Source organism: Cyprinodon tularosa, unplaced genomic scaffold (genome assembly GCF_016077235.1).
Source record: "Cyprinodon tularosa strain WSP-4 unplaced genomic scaffold, ASM1607723v1 ctg52, whole genome shotgun sequence".
NCBI classification, from domain to species: domain Eukaryota; kingdom Metazoa; phylum Chordata; class Actinopteri; order Cyprinodontiformes; family Cyprinodontidae; genus Cyprinodon; species Cyprinodon tularosa.
The window spans coordinates 1164864-1180915 of NW_024039252.1; the positions used below are offsets into that span (position 1 = coordinate 1164864).

A 16052-nucleotide genomic window follows, 5' to 3' on the forward strand; every position below is an offset into this window, starting at 1 on the left:
GAACTTTGAGAGCATAAAGTTCCTTTGAGCTCAAGGTAAAGTTACAGACGACCAGTTTGGGGTCTGAAGCAAACCACAAGTACACCACATCCAGGAAGTATTACATTTTTCAGGGATGTGGGCAACTTTGAAGAATTTCCTACATAACAACCTGCAGGTTACACGGAACTGCCTTTCAGCCACAAATATTGCCTTACAGCACAAAGATAGAGGGTTATAAAGCTCATGTTTCAACAATGAAAGTGAAAGATGGCAGCATATTTATTTAAGACCATTACACCTTTTATACAAGCCACCTCCTTTCTTTTTTTTTTCTTCATTTTGGTTCAATTACCCTTGACCAATTAACTTCTCCCCCTTCTTTTAACCTGACAATGCTGTCATCGGATACACTGCTCTCTTTCTGAGGGTTTGCCTTTAAAACCAGGTGCCTGTAAGCTCAAAGCCCTCAGGCAATCACCAGCCATCTCAAGTCAGCAGCAGATCCTCCGACGGATGTAGAATACAGAGTAAGGGACTGTCAAAATAACTCACAATGCAGCAGAAGGCTGTCAGGAAATTTAGGAAGCTTCACAATTTTCAAAGCTGGGATAGTCTTAAGAAAATTTCACTGCAACTTTAAGAAAAGGATTTTCTGCCAAAAAAAGTGAAGCTCACAATTATATAATCATAACATCCAAGAGAAAGAATATTTAAACATATAAAACTGTTTAAAAAAAGCCAAGAGCATTTTGTTCTTATTTATTTATTATAACATTGATCAGCCAGCTCAGTTTGAAGTTGTTTATAGTTTTTAAAACAAAAAAATAAAGAGTAAACACCCCAGCATGTTTTATAACAAAGGCTGAAAGCTAAAAACCTCTTTCATGTTTAGCCTAAGCACCGTTAACATTCCAACCAACCGTACCAATGCCTGGCACCTGGGAGTCTTGTCTTCTCATATCTTCCTTATTTTTCATATTTTGGAAAGTGAAGCCCTCCTCTCAAGAACTTTTTATTAGCCATGGTTTATTTGCTATAGGAGCTGCTTCTGACATCATCACGCCCTTGACCGTGCAATGCTGTGTTCTTGTCCAGCATGTGAGATTGACCACTATTCTAGTCCCTTTCTCTCACAATAGCTATGTTTACATGGACGCAAATGATCAGATTAAAAATGTGTCATAAAAACATGTCAAACTGAAGATTTTAATCCAGTTTGGTCCGATTGTAAAGAAATGTCATTCCTATTGAGAGAGGGGGTTTGTACAAACCATTTTGTATCTTTGAAGTAAAAGCATGTCCTCTGTGCACGTGTGCATCATCAGTGTCACATTTTCCTCTCTACTGGCCTTCATCCACTGGCTCATTGGTGAAGGAGATTGCTCTAAATGTAATGTCTGGATGAGCATAAGAAACCGCTTAACCGACTTAACTAAAATGACCACCAAAACAAAAGTATGGTGTGACAAAGATCCATAGTGAACCAAAAAAAAACTGAAGGGCTGAAGAAAAACAATAGCGAGGGGCGGGCATAAAGATGAGTTAAAGTTGAGGATGAGCAGCTTTGTTTACAAAACAGTCAGCTTCTTCTACTACTTAAGGGTTTTCGGAAATTAGACAGTTCTGCGCATGCTCAAATGATTTATTCTGATCGAAATGGTTGGTACATGTATATACACATTATGATCGGATCATTTTACTTAGTGTCTATGTTAACATATTTTGAACTTGTGATCATCCAAGATTTAGATTGGATCGGGGAAATTTAACGCAAGTAAACGTCGCTAATGATGCCTTTTCCTTGTCTGTATCAAATTCTTATGTATTTATTTACACATATTTTTGTTTTTGTTTCTTTTTTGGGATCCTTCTGATTTATTATTTAGAAAAGATTATACCAGCCAACTTGTAGTCTTTATCCCACAGTAACATTTTTAAAAAAGGACTGTTGCTATTACTCCAAACATTAGCATTAATATATTGTACATTCCTTGATTAGAAAAACTTTCTTTTCACTACTAGTAAAAAATTGTCTGGATTCACCCACCAGACTTTCTCCAATGCAAAAAAATAAGGGTTTACTTCGCCACCGTTATGCGATTAAATATTTAACAAATCATATGTCTACTGGTCCTAAATAGGTCAATTGGAAAATGGCTTGGTTTCTGTTCTAGTAGTTATAAGCTTTTGCAATGTGCCCATATATGAAGCTGTCTTAAAGCCAGTTTTAGCCGCAATCACAAGCTGTCAGAAGCTACAATGATAATATATAGGGATGTCTTGCATGCATCTATTCATTTCACAGATAGGCTCTAGTGGCTTATAAAACCACAGCAATGTTAAGTGTGGCTGGCTGCAGGTTATCCATCTCCAGATAAATAGATTCCCAAAGGTAACGACTGGAAAGTTATCTTGGTTGCCACACCCTATCACACATGTCACCATGGGCAGGAGGATAAAGGCTTGATTTGGGCAGAAATGCCGATGCAGCACAGAGAAGAGCTGGGGGTTGGAGTTAAAAAAAGGGAGCAAGAGATGGGGAACAGGCATGTCAGCAGAAAGAACTGTCCAACTGATGCCCTGAACCAGAGCCCAAAATTACCTCCGACTCAATGATCCTATTCAAAGCTTGGACGCCCCACCCCCTCTTGCTGGACAACACAAAAAAACCCTGTAACCTCTCCATAGTCCAAGGGTGCCTCCCTTTTGTCTGCACATCACGTGATAACTCTAACTCAGACAGACACAAATAGTTTGGAGAGAAAAGGGGAGAGGGGGAAGACATTTAATTTGGGGCAGAGAATGTGGACTCTTTGACTCCACGGAGGCAAAGAAAATGTTCCAGAATCTCATCTTTAATGCCTGCCTGCCAACTGCTCTCGCTGGAAGCCAGCACAGTGCACTTCCTCTAATGTGCCGTTAATGTGACACGACTGAAACCTCTCATGTGAGATCATTCCCATATGCCATCATTTCTTCTGAAAAGTGAGGTCACTGACAGTTGAGAAATGCCCAGCCTAGGTGTTTCATCAGCACCGGCAGATAAATGCACACTGGTGCAAATTCTCAGGTGTCAATCTCCTAACCTAAGCCTTGCAAATCACTCTACACCCCTGGACTGTATGCATAATTTACAAACGAATTTGACCGGGGTTAGCAGAACCTGGCAATGATACAACGCAATATGAAGCAGAGGCTCAAACTGCATGACATTCAGGCCAGCGTCACTGTTTATACAATCCTGTTGAGCCCCGATGGAGCTTGCTCTGTGGTATCTCAATTTGAAATGCTGTGATATGGAATTCTAAGCCGGTTCAAAACTGGGTAGGACACAGCAAATTAAGGTCAGCATTCTCTAACTGTGCAGAGACCTTCACTGCAAACCAGAAAAAAAATAAAATAAAATTTCCCAAAAGCATATTTTGTAATCGGCCAGTTATTGCATGAACTGCTAAAAGCAAAATGTGATAATGGAACACAAAGTAAGATTGCTGCTTGCTATGCGTAATTGCTCATGCATATGTTCCTTTTTTTTTTCTAAGGCTATCATTATGAAAGCATATTTTACAGCTTCAGGGCTGGTAAATAAGACCATTGTGTAACATAATTTTTTCCTATTCCTCTTAATTAAAGACACTTTTCTTACAGTGCCTTAAGTGTGTTTTCTTAATGAAGAACAATATATCAGAAATATACTGGAGAAACTCATGACAACTAAATGTACCCCACTAAACAATGAGTACTGGACAAAGATACTATGAAGGTATGGTGCTTTCCATAAATAGCAATTTATACAGAGATGGTGAACAGTTTGTAGTGCAATCTTTAATCTGCTGAGGATGATTGTTAATTTTGGCAGCTTGAAATACTTGAAAGCAATACATTTCAAGTGCATGCTTTATAGAGAGACATGCAATATGTAGGGGGATTTGCATGAAAAAATATGTAGTATCTGTTCTGCCAATTAAGAAAGCTAAAAAAATATATAAAAAGGAATAGCATCAGTGTTCACAAACCCCCAAAACAAAAAGCTGCTTCATTTTCATTGGTTGTAGCAACCACTTCCTGAGCACTTTGTTTTGTCCATAAAGCTGCTAGATCAGATGGAACCTTCTGGAGAGGCTCTACATTTTTTTTTTTTTCACATACACTGCTTTTATGACACAAATTGATGAGGATAAGTACCATAAACAGTTTTACTCTCCTTTCTCTGGTCTTTAATTCTTTTTCTTTAAGAGAAAGGCAAACAGACTAAAGAAAAAAAAAATCCTAATTTGCATGACAGATACTTTTTGCAAGTAAAAAAAACCTCTTCTCTCAATTCTGCTACAATAATCTTCCCATAAAATTAAGTTAATTTCATTGCTGCTGCAAAACAGGGCTCGCTTAACAGAAAATGAGTTTTGTTTTTCTACATTAGCAGTAGTTGTCTTTTAGAAATTAGTAGCCTCTCTGGGTCACAGTATATATATATTGAACAGCATGAGAAACAATTATTCAAAGGCTTTGTTTAGGAAACAAAATTATTCTGTTTTTTCTATCACACTGATGTTCAGGCATTGTGTGGTGCCAAGAACAGAAAGTAAAGTTAGATCCTTCCACAGTTATCAGTATGTTGCTCCTAGGAATGTGCTCTGAAGGTTATTGAGATAGCAACTTTTTACATGGCCTGTAGAGAATCATCATATTGGCCATGCTGTTAGGGTGATTACCACTCAGCAAATGTCAGTCCTTTTTTACCCCTCAGTCAATAATCCATCACCCGAATGTACTGAATGGCGTAAAAAAAACAAAAAAAAAAAACAATAAGGGATACAAACATGATGTCGATTAATTTATTATGACTACTTGATATCAACTTAAGACGTTTGCATTAGTGTTCCAGTGCTACCTCCGTCAATTAGAGGGCAGCACTATTTATTCTTTAGCAAAGTCTCATTGGTATTTGCAAGAGAAGTAATGTAAGAGCAGGGGCAAGCTACTGCAGTGTCATTACTCGATCTGTACGAGTAGCATGATCCGTACCATCACCTCATTTGCACATGCATGAACAGATAGGCATTCTAAACTATTTTTTTCCATCCCTAAAAACAGTATGCATACTAAATTAAAATACATCAGAGGTCAATAGTTTAATTTCTGAGAAAATAAATGCATTTAAATCCTGTTTTACCACTTGTCTGTGTCTTATGTGTGTCAGAAATGGGATCTACTTCCGATAGCTAACTTTTTCGGCTTTGGATTTAGACAAATCTAGTCCATTTTGTTTTTTTGTTTTGTCTTTTTTTACATTATGGTACATAGTGGATTATCTAAATAAATAAGCAACTAAAATGCAGATATACATGGTCTAATCATATTTTGCCAGGCACCTCTGAGCATGTCCCATGATGACGTCAGAAAAGCGGCTTCACTGAGAAAATGTAAAAAACATCAAATTCTCTCAGAAAAGTCATTAAATATTGTTAAGATGCAGTTTAGCATTCTTTCATGATTCAAGTATAGAAATAGGTATATTTAGTACTTTTGACAGCAGATGGTAAATGATGCAGGGAAATGACACCACATTGCATCATAATTTCTCCCAGACACTGAAATTAAATTCAGAGGTTAATTTAATCATCGATCGACTATCGAATCTTAAAGCCCAGTTACAGAAATGAAAAGTTACTAAACCAACTTGAAAATGGAGGTCTCCATAATATTTAAAAACACTAATTCCTCTCCCCAGTGGAGGAAGTCGTATCACAGATTAATAAATACATGTAACAATGAATGCACAAAGGTTCGTGCAGCAGTCAGTTTATCATCATCATCATTGTTATTATTATAAGAAGAACAGACAGCCAGAAAAGTCATAATCCCAAATAATTTAAGATGCATTACTTTTGTTTTAACAAAAAGCATAAAACACTTACATGAGTTATAATATTGGTACAAATTATCCAGAATCCTGAGCTAATTTGTTCTGTTTCAATAGTGTAAAGTGAATGAGACATTAAAAGGAATGCTTTTGCCTACATTAGATGACAGAGCAGGTGTTACCTTCCTTGATCCTTTATTTGGAGGTTAATACTAAAAGACCTAAAGACAAGTCTTCGAGAAAAGTAGCCAACTGGTTATTAGCTTGTCACCATGAGCTGCCATGCCTGTGGTTTCAAGCTGAGCTGATGCTTTCTGAAGAGGCTGATCACGAGGGCCAGGCACTAAACGTGCCTCCATGCAACCTGTAATGTGGCATTATTGGAGTCTTTTGATCTCCAAAGCATAGACTCAAAGCTATTTAGTGCCTCCCCTTGATCATTTGTGTCAAAATACCATCATGAAAATCAAAGGGGCAGAAAATAACACCAGTGACCAGAGATGAGATAACCTCTAACAGTATTTTCACTGGGTCTTATAAGACTTTTTAAATTGCAGCTGCAGAGATATTCAAGTCTCCAAACTTGTTATTTGAGGCACAGATTGTATGTCTATGCCTACTGTAAAAAGTTTTCCAGGAGTATAATTTAAAGGAGTGTGTGCCTGTTGCAGTATTTATAGTCTACTGACAAATATCTTCAAATAAAGGACCACTCTTGATTTGGAGTATAATATCGGGTGAGAATGAAATGAATGAGGTTGTTTTTCTGGCATCATCATGTAAGCCCTGTGCTCCACTGCCTGGGCACCACGGAGCTTGGACGCCCAGACAACATCGGAGTTGGCAGGTCGGCTTTAGCGCTTTGTTCTTTTCGCAGAAGAGCAGGATGACTCTGAGCTCGTGTGAAAGATGTGAGAAGCTGTGGTGATTTTGGTTGCCATGATTGGTTTGGTGGTAGGTCAGTGCAGAGCAGAGGAAACAATACTAGAGGGATGGACAAAAAAAAAATAAACTCAATAGGCTAAATTATGATTATCTCTGATCTGCCATAAGGTATGGCCATGAGGATGAAATTATTAAATCCATCTTTACACCTTCTTTTGTCACACTTTGTTCTGGGTTCCTCTTGGTGCAGGAAAGCGCCCAACCTAATGTGGTAACGGTGTCCTGGAGGGTGATGAAATTGATACCATGGATTGGCCTCCAAGCTCCCCTGACCTAAATCTGATAAAACAACTCTGGGACCTCATATTTAGTTCCTTCCAACACCACTAAGTTGTGAAATAGAAGCAGGAGATCAGCAATACCCAGGTCAGGATCTGGGAGAAGTTGGCCGAGGACTTAAACCCTTAATGTTGTCAGGAATGTATAAAAGCACACGGATGTGAGTTTATGCAATGACACTTTGGCAAACAGGACTAAGCTTCCCCATCAGATTTCTTTATTTGCTCTTTTCCAGGTTACTTAGGATTAAAGTCCTGTGATTTATTTTTTTAAACAATTGATGTGATACCCTTTCGTTTGAAACACATTACCCATTCCATATCAGCTTGAATACCCAACATGATTTCCTTCCAGTCAAGATCTGATGCGTTTTCTAAGTTTCCCTTTATATTTTTGAGCCACATTGGGGTCAGTGTGGTGGCTGAAAGACAGATGTGTGTGCAAAAAGCATTACAGGGTTTTAACAGAAGCTGGGAACATATTGTATCAATCAAATCCTGACCACTAACACATTGGCTGTTCATGCAGCAAAGAATTAACAAATGGTCTCATTTTGGGATTAGGCAGCATGAAAAGCTGATGATGAATTATTCTACAGGAGTGGGTTAGGACAATGTGAAAAACCTGATATGACTGTCGAAGATGTGAAGAAGCAGACTGCAAGTTTTTTTTTTTCCTACTTTCAATGTAAAGAAGAAATTTTTCAAACTAACAACTAAAGCTATTGAAGGACATTTCTGTGAGTCCATTTTTTTCTTTCGACTAAATCAGCCTGAGCTGTTTGTCTGAGAGACCTTGTCTAAATAAGACTGACTTTGAATACAATCGACATGCACTGTATCTCTGTATATGCACATATTAAATATTTGACACAGAACACGTTCCAAGACGGTTAACAGACAGACAGGACCTTTAGGAGGAGACAACAAACCACATACTTAATTAAAACTTTGATTTGCACTGGACAAAGGTTCTGCAAATGAACGTTCAAGAAGACAAAGCCATTTCCCAGGAGACTGACCACAGAGGAACCCATTTGTACATTATCAGTTTTGATAAGATTAGCACAGTTGTTTATTAGCATGTGATTAAATTCTGACAAATTGCCTAACCTCTTGTGTCAGCACTTGACAAGGAGTTCATTTAATGCTGAAAGGAAGCACATTCAGCCGATGTGAGTAATGACCATCCTACATGTTGGGTGCAAGTGGCCTTTCTTCAAATAAGACACCCTCCCATAACATGTCATATTATTCTGACACCTTTACTCTTTCATAACATTAGGTTTAATACCAAAACATAAGAACAGTTAGAATTAAAGTGATGGCGAAGATACGCAAGAGTCAATTTAGTCAAAATGGGATAATATCTAGATTTATATCCCCCATTTCTAAGTCTGTTTAATAAGATGTTCACAGATGAGTGAACGTTATGAAGGCCTGCATAACTAGGCACAGAAATGAGTAAAGCAGACCCTATTTAGTAAGAAGAATAAAACTAGACAGAAGAGGAAGTTCTGTTCCATTTATAGATCAACAGCATTCTGTTTCAAAGTGTTTAAAATATCATTTGAACAATGGGCAAGTAAGATTTATTTGATGGTGAGATGCAAGCTTGATTACCTTAGGACACCAGTCTTTTACAAGAGGAAGAAGTCATTGCTAACTCTTATAAACAACTTGCACTCATAACAGTTTAAAGAGGGAGTTGCACTAAAATCCAGCCTGCAAGAGGTCTGAAAATGGAAAACAGACATACTGATAAAGTGCTTACAATAAAAACTCCAGGCTGTTCCAGATGCAATTTTCTTTTTTGAAAGAAAGACATCAACAGTTTGAAAATAATAAAAAGGATAGTTAAAAAACAGAAAGAGTATAGTCTTAGAACATTGGTCATTCTCTCTTTGCAAATGCTGTTTTTAGCAGAACTCATTCAATCAGATGCAAACCAAATTTAGGTCAACCAATTTCTGCTTCTGAGCAAAAAATAAATAAATAAATCACTGGATGGAGCTGGTTATATTCACTATAAAATAAAATAGAACACAATCAGTTACAATACAAATACCTTAAAATATCCATTGCCAAAAAATTTTATTTGATCAGCAAAATGTGCTGGGCATATAAAGTCCCCATCTACATCAAACACGTTTGTGTCTGTGCACGTTTTAAAATAACACAGACAACTTCCAGCTGCTGCCTGAATAAATAAAAGGCAAATAATTAAAATAAATAAATAGAATCATTCAGGCGATCGCATATCATCCCCTGGCGAGATAAAGACGAGCTGGATCATAACCAGGGTTGGGCAACTCAAGTTGGAGGTCAGTGTGCTGCAACTTTTGAGATCTTAAAATCCATCGGGTCACCGGACCTTAAGTGGGGGTAATAATTCAGAATGCATAAAATTCCACCAGTAAAATCTTTACCAGCAGGTGGAGCCATTGCGTGCAGCTCCAAGCTGACAACAAAAGTTCCAAACCCCACAGCTCTGGAAATGTTATAGCTAGAGGTCTGAAATTTTCTGCATTTGTAGTCGACATGATGTAGAATACATAATACAATAAAACCTGCATTTTCAGAAGAATGTCTTTATTACTGCCGTTTTAAAAAGACCTATCATTTCCGAGAATAAAAAAAAAAAAAAAAAAAAAAAAAAACCTACTTCGAGTCATGTTGGTTGGTCTGTGTTCTAGTCACCCAATTTTATATTTTGGGGAACTAGAGGGTTTTAGCTTTGAAATAATGTATTACACGTGTAATTTGGGCTTACAGTTCATAAGTTATTTGCTTTTCCATTTGGCTATGCAGAATAGGTGAGGATTACCCAAAATGAGGTGAATGTTAAAAGGTTAAGATTTCTAAAAGTTTCATGGCCCTTGATCAAAAAAAAAAAAAAAAAACAAAGAATTACATTTTGTCAAAAAATGCTTTAAATGATTTAAATATATAAATGTAGAAAACAACTAAATATGAAATAACATTCTTTTTATCTAAAGCAAATTCAAACGTCTAAGAACTTCAACTTATATTCATTCTTTTACTTAGAGATGTGTTAAATGATCAGAAAAAAATAAATACAAAAGTTATTTTACCACTGCCCAGAGGTCTTGGGGGTTTGATTCCCTTTTTTATTTCATTTACCATAATCATTTTACAATGCAATGTTAAAATTTATAAAATAAACCATTGAATTATTATTTTTAATTACCAAATTGCCTCATGAAAGCTGCAGAATAATCTACTGTGTGGAAAAACTACCTGTACATTGCATGTTAAATCTTCTGGTTTATGAGCCACACAATAGCTCTCCATTTTATCTCCACACTCTTCCATTTCATACGTGTTAAAACTATTTCGTACTCATCCTAAACAATCCAGCATTGATTTATTTGCATGGTAGCATTTGTCAACAATTATGCAGCTACATATTTGTATCCAACTGTACACTATTCTGAAGGAGTTCAATTATTACACCCAATGCTATAGATTCCTCTACTGAAACTGTAATAAAAATAATTCTAGGATAATTTTAAAAGCTAAGGGAAGCACCTTTTAGCACATAACTCGGCCCTTTTTCCAATTCGCTTATTAAATGTTGCAGTGTTAATTTTTAATGCAGAGCATTCAGGAAATGCATTTTAAGAAAACTCTAGGCTTCAACACTCCAGCAACTGAGATCTTCCATAAGCAAAAATGTACACACTTTGGGCAATCGTCATTGGTTGAATGTGACAAACATATGTTTATATTTATAGCAACCATATCCCAATCAAAGAGGAGTCAATACTAATGTACTTGCAAGTGACTGCTAATGAAAAAGGCCTGATGTTTACCTTGTGCTTTAATAGGAAAGGAAACTGCCCGATTTGCATAGCTCTGTTGTCAGTCAAGCACAAATGCAAATTAGGAGCTCAGGTAAAGACTGACACAGTTCACTGCATCCAATCAAAAACCTAACCATGCACACACACACACACACACAAACATCCTATTTTTGGTCATTTTTCACTTGTTTTTTCCCCCAAAATAAATCTGTGTTTTAACACATATCTAGATGCACCATACATGTAGTTAGCAAACAAGCCACATTAATATGTGTATGTAAAAAGGGAGCTCATGGAATTTCTTCTCTGCTTTGGGCTTTATAGAAGTCCGGGCTTGGAAAGAAAAAAGGAGGAGGAATGTAATTCCTGCTTGGCCAGGAAACAAAAGCGGCAGACAAAGGAAGATGAGGCTGGCAGTCTCTGGAGGAGAGTTTAATGCAAGATCTATGCCGCTTTTGTGTCTCTCAAGCTAAAGAAAAAAAAAATAATTTAAAAAAAGACGACACAAAGAAATCTGTTTATTTTTCTTACACCAATCTATAAATTGTTCAAAATGCACAAGTGTTGACCAGTTTTCCTTCCAGATTTAAAGACAAAACAATACATCTTTATGTATTTTTAGAGTAAACCACTTTAAATAACACCACATGAACTAATTTTTTGCCTTACACCATCTTACAAAGCACACCAGTCTCTCAACAACATCTTTAGAGGAGCAAAACAAACCAAACAATGGGTCACTGCTTTACTGGAATTAAAAAGATGAGAAAAAAAGTCAATAAAACAAATAATCTAAACAGTGGGTACCAGAAGAAGCTTTAAAAGGGGAGGATTAGACCAGCTGTCAATAGAAAAAAAAATCTACGTCTGCAATTTAACATTTGAATCAATTTATGAGAGATTCAGCTTTCACTGCATTTATACAGTACTCAAGGACAAAATATGAAAAAAAAGAAATAAATAATAGAATGAAGATTAAAGATAAGTCCAATGTTCCACTTACAAGCGTTCACATCAGCACATGCATGGCTTTTTCAGACACGCTACAATCTTTTTTTAAATGAAAGAAGCGAACACAGAAGCACGCAAGCTTTACAAGAACACAAAAAATATTAATATGTCAAGTAAACTGATTTTTTTCCCTTCTCTGTACTTGTCTGATGCTTGAAAAGATAAAGCCATAGCTTAGATACATTTGACCACTAACTCACTTTGACCTTTGACCAAGTTTGTGCTCAAGCAGATAAGTAGACTAAAAACAGGGTTTACTCTTCAACTGCAAGAGTAAAATCAATCTGTGCAAAAGCAAATAATCTCTGTATCCCAAGGCTGAACATGAAACATCAAACGCAACAGGAATGAAAAAAAAAAAAAGAACAGCTTTGCACATACTTTGCTGTTCAACTTTCAGAGCTTAACCCCCAACCCTGGATTTAAAATTATTTTCTTCCAACCCGTTTAAAAGGTTTCTTTTTTTTTTTTTATATAAGCCACAGCCCCCCCACATTTACTTTAAGCACTAAGGTTACCGTTAAACAGATAGTATTGTTCTATGTCGTCTAGGGTATTACTTCACAACTCAGAACATTATTAGCCTTTAGAAATGTTCACATTAAAGCCGAAGTTTGCAGGGCCTCTCTTTGGGTTTCCAAGAACGTTTTAATCCCCCCAAAGAAGTGCAGTAAATTTCACATTTCTATAAAAATATCTTTGAAATACAGAAACAAAAAAAAACTGTCACCCATTTAAATGCAATTAGATCATCTTTAACTGATTACTTTATTGTCCAACAGAATTCAACATAAAAAATTTTTAATAGCTCTAAAAATGTATCATTTGTTCAATTAATCCCCCCCACCGCCTGTAATTACACTCTTGTTTTTAGGGCTGGGTATTGTTAAAAAAATTTCGGTTCCGGTACCAATACCGATACCTTCACTTCGATACCGGTTCCTGAACGATACTTTTTTCGATACCAGTTTTATAATATCAATTCGAAAAAAAAGAAAATTACACAACATAAAAAAGTACAAATCTTGAGTTTTATTTTAAGCTCTGTTTTTCCATTTACATTTTTCCTCTTACATAAAAAAATAAATAATTCAGTGTCTAATATTCACTGTTACATTGTGAGGACCTTTTTACTTAGCAGTTTTCCTTTAGAAAAATTACCATGTCTGACAAACAAGCCCGTTGAATGGGATCCTACTGACAGCGCACCGCTGGTATGGGGGGGGTCTGAGCGGCTCCGACAGAAATATTGAAGGCAGGATGAACTGACTGCACTGATTACGTTTTCAGGTGGATTTTCCCACTTAAAAACATAATAAAACTACTTTATTCCCACTGATCACAGCAAATATAGCTGCAAGGCAAATAAAGGATAGAGTAGCTCCGCCCAACGCGCGTCTGACCCACTTTGCGACCGCGCAGCCAGAGCAGCAAAGCTTCTTCAGCAGCGCGTCAGAAGCTGGTACAAGCAGCAAAAATGAAGCAGCAGACGAGATTTTGCTGCTCTTGCTGCGTCCAGTTTGAAAGCAGCATGATTCACTCCGCTCTGGCTTTGCTCTGCCCACGGGCTGCTGAGAGGAGGATGGTCGCGCTGGCTGCGGTCCGCTCTTCTTGCAGTCAAACACAGAGCGACTTTCTGCTCTTAAATTATTTCCGTGCACGATGTATTGCATTGTGCACTATTAGCATCAGTCTTAATAAAGTGAAGCCGCACTTTTGACCTGGGGGGCATTTTAAAGGGGTTCCGCGACGCTGCAACCAGTTCACAAAAGATACACATGAACCCTGGCTGTAGGCGTGACCACCTGTGTATTTTTCCTGGATGACGCAATCACCTTAAGTGTTCCAGCCAATCACCGAAACTTGGTACCGAAAGACGAGGCATGTTTCGATACTCTGTAGAACCGAAGCATTTCGGTCGGTACCATAAAAGTACCGAAGTTCGGTACCCAGCCCTACTTGTTTTATATTGGCTTTAAGGTTCGGCTAAGGCGCTCAAAGTATTTTTATACAGAAATTTGTAGAAAACTTTGATTAAGGCTACATTAATATACATATAGATATACATGTATATACACTTACACCCCCCCACACACTCACACACACATCAGATACCATTTTCAGTACCACTGGGATGAAGAAAAAAAAAAAGAGGTATGAAAAGAAAAATTGTGCTTTGAAAATCTCACCTTTCTCACTCATCATGGAACGTGCGTTCTCAAAAGATCACAGATGCTTGTTAAGTAGATGTGCAAAAATAAAAAACCCTGAAATCTAAAATTAACTGTAGGAAAACATGCGAACAACACCTGTCTTTAGTATTGATACCTGTTAACTTAGTACAGTATATGGATACGGGTATATACACACGTATACAAACCCACACACACACACACACACACACACGCAGGCACACACACACACACATATATACACACACAACACATTTCAAGTAACTCAGAAAAGTGGTGCAGCAGTAGAACGTTTAACTGCTGAAACATAAATGAGCAAGATTTCAAAATTCTATATGCATGAAAACACTGTTTGCATCATGAAGCTTCTCAGACTAAAGAAAACATCAGATGGGAAAGATTAATCTTGGCATTAGTCCAGCACAAGAATAGTCTGTCTCGCATGCATGTTATGTTGCTGAGCATTACCATGTGTGGAGTGAGGCTGTGAAAGTGGACTATATGAGTTGAGAGCCCTCTTACTCCGATGTAATCAGCTGAACTGAATGGCTTTAGAGTGGGGATCTGTGCAGCTGGGCTTTATTCGAGACACAATGACTCCCAGATTAAGGAAACTGGAAGGAGGGAAGAAGGGAATAAACGATCACAGGGATGGAAGGAGTTGGTGGTAGGGGGGGAGGGGAAGCAAAACACATCTGTCCTCAGTTTGTATGCCGCTATAACGCAAAACCACAAGTAGGCCCATGTACAAATCTGTCTCCGCTTGGAAAGGCCGCCTGCAGAAATGTTTCCAGACTGTGGCTTTTTAACACGAGGGCTTGTGGGAATACTCTGTCGCCTCTCAGTGATAGCACTGTTAGCCAGGGTCACACAAACACTGAGTGGTGGCACAAAGAAGCAGGTGGCGCAACATGTGAATCAAAGAAGGCAGTTTTTCATGCTACCGTGAGTCAGATTCAGTGCTTTTAGGACACAATGGAAATAAATATGTGCTGCCATCCATTTTTGATACCTTAGAATGTAAAAAAACAACATTGGGATCCTTCACAGAGCAATTGCAGTCCAAATATGTAACAGTTTCCTTTAAATCTTCCCTTTTGTATGTGTGTGGGCCTTTGATTTGGGATTTTAAACTTGTAAGGTGCAAACAATCATTCAACAGACAACCTGGAGGGTGAGGGGGGTGTTAGGTTTGCCTAGTGCCGTCTCATCATTCTGCCTTAGTGAAACCTTTCAGGCAGACAAACTTGCAGGTTCTCAGCCTGTTATGCAAACAGAGCAGAGATTTAAAAGTAAGAGATGCTACTTAGACTGAAACTCAAGGGAGTTTCCACAGAATAGTGAGTAATTAAAGAATGACCCACACTATGTCACCCAAATACAACTACCGGTAGTAGTTCTTGAACACCTCCAAACTTTTTCCTAGTTTTCATCCTTTATGTACATATGAAATTGGCTAATTGTCTACACTATGCAAAATAACTAAATAACACCCCTTTTACATTAGTACTCAGCTCAATATGATGCAGATCTTTTTTCACCACAACTGACTGCCACCTCAATGTAGGTTGGATCTTTATAGGGAATCAGCAGCAGAGTCTCCCGGTGGTAGGATGTTATTACTGTTTTCACAGGACTTCATTTCATGTCATCTATAGAGCTTCTGAATATCAAAATAACGGTTTACCTTCCTATGTAAACCTGCCCCCAGCTGTAAAACAACATGATCGAATTCCCAGTGACTTTGTGTGCTTAAAAAAAAAAAAGAGAAAAAAAAAAAGCATTTTTTCTGTGGAAACTAGATACCAGCTCAGAATATAGGAGTGTTTGGAAATAATTTCTGAGTTATCATACAAAAATATTCTTGTTGCCTTTCCAGCTCTAACCACAAACATGCATCAACGTATCTCAATGTAGATTCAGACTAAAATCTTTCTTGATTTTTAAAAATCTC

At 37.5% G+C, this 16052-nt stretch overlaps 1 protein-coding gene across 2 annotated transcripts in view; it reads right to left on the reverse strand.

The window, feature by feature from the left end:
• Positions 1-16052, reverse strand: part of cdh2 (cadherin 2, type 1, N-cadherin (neuronal)) — a 90743-nt gene that overhangs the window by 39352 nt on the left and 35339 nt on the right. The window lies entirely within an intron of this gene.